This window comes from Aulonocara stuartgranti (assembly GCF_965226115.1).
Source record: "Aulonocara stuartgranti genome assembly, chromosome: 1".
Classification (NCBI taxonomy): domain Eukaryota; kingdom Metazoa; phylum Chordata; class Actinopteri; order Cichliformes; family Cichlidae; genus Aulonocara; species Aulonocara stuartgranti.
In genome coordinates this window covers 31,393,580-31,398,556 of record NC_138939.1, presented here as the reverse complement: position 1 = coordinate 31,398,556, position 4,977 = coordinate 31,393,580, and the positions used below count along the sequence as shown (strand labels likewise).

Genomic DNA, 4,977 nt, shown 5'->3' with positions numbered 1-4,977 from the left:
GTAGTAAGAGCAGACAGTCACAGGGAGGAAAGAGGGAAGCCGAGAAAGACGGGATCTAGGATCTAAGTGCATTTGTAAGGCTTGTTAAAAATGCGGGACTAAACATTTGAGTCGCAGAAATATACTCTTGTATAAAGAGTATAAAGAAAGTTGAAGAATAATTACATAAGACTTAGCCTAGTTATTTTTCAAATATAATGATAAAACGTGAAACAAATCTAAAATTAAACACAGCAATCTGGGCTTATATCTTGCCCTATGAAGAAGTCACCTGTTGTCTCATTTCTAAGATTTAAAAAAAATTATATTTTACTAGTTGAGATTAGTATTTAGTAATTATGATTGATTCGATGCAATCTACCCGTAAAATTTTAAGTTAGATTTTATTTGATCACAAATCACAACAACAGTCAATTCAGTGTGCTTTAATATTGTAAAGACCCTACAATAACAGAGAGAAAACCCCAACAACCCTTTGAGCAAGCACTCTGCTACATCGGGAAAGAAAAACTCCCTTTTAACAGGAAGAAACCTCCAGCAGAAACAGGCTCATGGTGGAACAGCAATCTGCCACAACCAGTTGGGATGAGGGAAGGAAGACAGAGCAAAAGGCACGCTGTGGAAGCAATGATTACCAGCGATTACTAAAATCAGGGTTAATGGAATTGAAATTGAAAGAGTGTACGAAAATAAATTTCTTGGAGTGATAATTGATGATAAGCTGAGTTGGAAGTATCATATAAACCATGTGAAAACAAAAATGTCAAAAACCATTGCTATTCTCTATAAAACAAAGCATGTCCTGAACAAAAAAAAAAAAAAAAAAAAAAATCATTATACACTTTATTGTACTCTGTTGCTTCCACATATGACTTACTGTCTGGAGATATGGGGTAATGCATATAAAACGAACACACTTCCTATTTTCAAGTTACAAAAAAGAGCTATAAGAATTATAAACCAATCAAACTATATAGAACAAACTAACATTTTGTTTATTAATCTGAATACCCTGAAATTTTATGATTTAGTTGAATATGAAATGGCACAGATAATGTATAAAGCACAAAATAACTTGCTTTGCCCCAGTACTCAGAAGCTGTTCAAAGTCAGAGTCAATATGACTTAAGGGGAAAAGATTTCTTAAAAAAAAAAAAAAAAAAACCAAACACAAAAAACAAGATAAGGACAAATATAAAGCAGAGATGTGTTTCTGTTAGAGGAAAACACATCTTATCTAAGGTGGAAAGTTTTTCTTCTTGTTTGTTTTTGCTTTGTTTTATTATTTGCTTTGAGCCCTGTGTACAGGAGCTGCATGCAAAAAGATCTTTTGTTAAAAGGGTTGGCGTAATAAGCAAGTGCTTCAGCCAATACCTTTTGATTAGCCTTGTCTCATGCTTTCTTGCTTTGTGGTAGATCTTTGTTCTGTCTTCACTGAGATATTTGAATGCTAATCAATAAAATCAAATTAAAAAAATCAATTAAATGTAGAGTGGTGTATAAACACACAGTTAATGGAAAAAGGTGAGTGAAGAAGAAACAAGCTGATGGGAAGCCTTCAGTAGCCTGGGCCTGTTACGCTCCCCTGAGGGGTCTAGGCAGTGAGGGGGAAGTAACAAAAAGTGTCCAGGTCAGAAAAAAGGAGTCAAGGAGGCAAAAGGGTTAAATTAAAGAGTTTTATTAAAGTTTCTCAACTAAAAGAGACGGAAAAGCCGCTATCACCATTTAAGAAAAACAAAACTCAGGCGTTGGTCAATAAAGTAAAACGTAAGTCAAAAAGAGAGAGAGAGAGAGAAGCAGCTCACTAGCTGCAACCACCACAAACACACACACACACACAGCTCACTAGCTGCAACCACCACAAACACACACACACACACACACAGCTCACTAGCTGCAACCACCACAAACACACACACACACACACACAGCTCACTAGCTGCAACCACCACAAACACACACACACACCTCACTAGCTGCAACCACCACAAACACACACACCTCACTAGCTGCAACCACCACAAACACACACACCTCACTAGCTGCAACCACCACAAACACACACAGCTCACTAGCTGCAACCACCACAAACACACACAGCTCACTAGCTGCAACCACCACAAACACACACAGCTCACTAGCTGCAACCACCACAAACACACACAGCTCACTAGCTGCAACCACCACAAACACACACAGCTCACTAGCTGCAACCACCACAAACACACACAGCTCACTAGCTGCAACCACCACAAACACACACAGCTCACTAGCTGCAACCACCACAAACACACACAGCTCACTAGCTGCAACCACCACAAACACACACAGCTCACTAGCTGCAACCACCACAAACACACACAGCTCACTAGCTGCAACCACCACAAACACACACAGCTCACTAGCTGCAACCACCACAAACACACACAGCTCACTAGCTGCAACCACCACAAACACACACAGCTCACTAGCTGCAACCACCACAAACACACACAGCTCACTAGCTGCAACCACCACAAACACACACAGCTCACTAGCTGCAACCACCACAAACACACACAGCTCACTAGCTGCAACCACCACAAACACACACACACACAGCTCACTAGCTGCAACCACCACAAACACACACACACACAGCTCACTAGCTGCAACCACCACAAACACACACACACACAGCTCACTAGCTGCAACCACCACAAACACACAGCTCACTAGCTGCAACCACCACAAACACACAGCTCACTAGCTGCAACCACCACAAACACACACACACAGCTCACTAGCTGCAACCACCACAAACACACGGCACTCTGGCCAGAGCTCACCTTTCCCTGGGCTTAAATCTCTTTAATTACTGACAAGAGTCAGCTGCACAAAAGGGAAAAGGTGGCACCTCAGGCAGAAGAGGTAGTGGGACACGCCCACACAGGCACCTTCAGGAGGAGGCCCTGCTAGGGCCGTAACACCCCCTCCCATAAATACAAACCCGTGGTTTGTCACATGATTATGATAACCAGAACTACTAATCAAGTCCGTAACCGTCGCATCAACAAATTGCAGGCTTTCCACCTACCAAACCCCATGGCAATGGTTAGGCATTGCCTGCGGAAGCTACCAACCCCATCTCAATGGGCTCAAAATACTGAGGGTGGCCACAGACCCTCAAAACAATGTCTCATGTGCTAGCCAGGGCTTTTTTGAGCCATCACATGTGGAGAACACAGCAGGCAGTCAGAAGACCTTACTGTAACAGTTTTCAGACGATTGCTCAGGTCACGGGTACAGGTATGTTTGTTAGTCAGGGGTGCAGGTCTGAGTGGTGGTGTTATACATGATCTGTCCACCTGCAGGTAATTTTGAGGAACTGGGACATTGTCAACCAGCAGCAGCTCAGGGCTAGTTGACCTCTTACACTGACTACAGGGTGCTACTGAGCAATTTTGCGCCAAGTTTAGCCTTTAGTAGGCCTGGCAACCTTGTCGGTTTGAGAGCCACGACTGACTTTTCTCAAAGCAGGCCCTTTTTGCTTTGAGTGGGCTTTCTGTTTGCGTTTCAACTTCAAACAGTTAGCAACAAGGTGTCCAGGTTTGTGGCAGAAGAAACAAAGCTTTGTTTCGGGTCTCGAAACCACAACTTTTCCAGCCTGGTTAGCTGGCCCACTCTTACCTCTCCAAGATGTACTATGGCACAGAGGGGTATCACATTCTACAGCATTTATTTTATGACTTAGGGTGAACTCATCTGCCAGTGTGGCAGCCTGCTGCAATGTGAAAACCCTTTGTTCACTTAAATAACAAGCAACACAGTCAGGCACTGTGTTCTTAAAGTCCTCTACCAGCACAAGCTTACGTAACAACCCCAAGTCATCAACCTGGCTTGCAGAGCACCACCTATCAAAAAGCTTCGCCTTGTCCCTAGCGAAGTCAAGATAGGACTGACCCTGTGCCAACTCCAAACCTCGAAAATGCTGCCTATAGGCCTCAGGTACAAGTTCATAGGCTTGGAGGACGGCACTTTTGATCTTTTCATAAACTAGGCCGTCCTGCCTAGACAGACCAGAACAAGCTTCCTGAGCCCTACCCGTGAATTTACACAGCAACATCACCCCCCCCACACGTCTTCAGGCCACTGTAATGAAGTTGCTATGCTTTCAAACACACTGAAGAAGCTCTCAACACTGGATTCACAGAAAACGGGAACCAGGTGGATGTTATTGCCCACAAACGAGCTTCTAGACACCTGTGCATTGATAGCTGCATCATCCATTTTGGGGGCCAGAGAAGGGTTAGAAAACACACCCTAATTAAGACAACCACACTTCTCTGCCAACTCACTCAGAGACTACCCAATAATTAACCCATTAATGGAAAACTACACAACTTACTTTAACTGACCAACTTACCTCTTGCAGTATACACATTAAACAAACAACTTACGCAGTTCCTAAGCACAACAAACTTTACCTACCTATCTTCTGGAGCGTGCTGGGCTCAAGGCAACTTGAAAGGCGAAACTTCAGCGACTGGAGCCCTGAATTGCCTACCCCCAACAGGGAACTAATCCCCGCCCAGGATTACTCCAAAAATAATAAAGGCAAAATAACAAAAGAGTGCCCGAAGGAAGAACTTAAAACGAAGCTCAGCTGGACACTCACCTAACTTAACTGGGAAGTTGTAGTTCTCAAATAGGTGACAAAGCAAGATAATCAAATCCAACTTGAAGCTCCCTTTTCAAATATCCTGGACGAGCCCCCACTTGTTACTTTCCCCTGAGGGGTCTAGGCAGTGAGGGGGAAGTAACAAAAAGTGTCCAGGTCAGAAAAAGGAGTCAAGGAGGCAAAAGGGTTAAATTAAAGAGTTTTATTCAAGTTTCTCAACTAAAAGAGACGGAAAAGCCGCTATCACCATTTAAGAAAACAAACAAAACTCAGGCGTTGGTCAATAAAGTAAAACGTAAGTCAAAAAGAGAGCGCAG

At 43.2% G+C, this 4,977-nt stretch overlaps 1 long non-coding RNA gene across 2 annotated transcripts; it reads right to left on the bottom strand.

Moving 5' to 3' along the window:
• Window positions 1-1,803: 1,803 nt before the first annotated feature.
• LOC309708159 lies at window positions 1,804-2,794 on the bottom strand. Of its 2 annotated transcripts, none has more exons than XR_014277191.1 (3): window positions 2,775-2,794; window positions 2,584-2,710; window positions 1,804-1,968 (listed from the first exon to the last, which is right to left on the bottom strand). It is a non-coding gene; the product is annotated as an uncharacterized lncRNA (long non-coding RNA). The 2 variants fall into 2 exon arrangements; XR_014277192.1 differs by having other exon boundaries at window positions 2,588-2,710.
• Window positions 2,795-4,977: the final 2,183 nt, after the last annotated feature.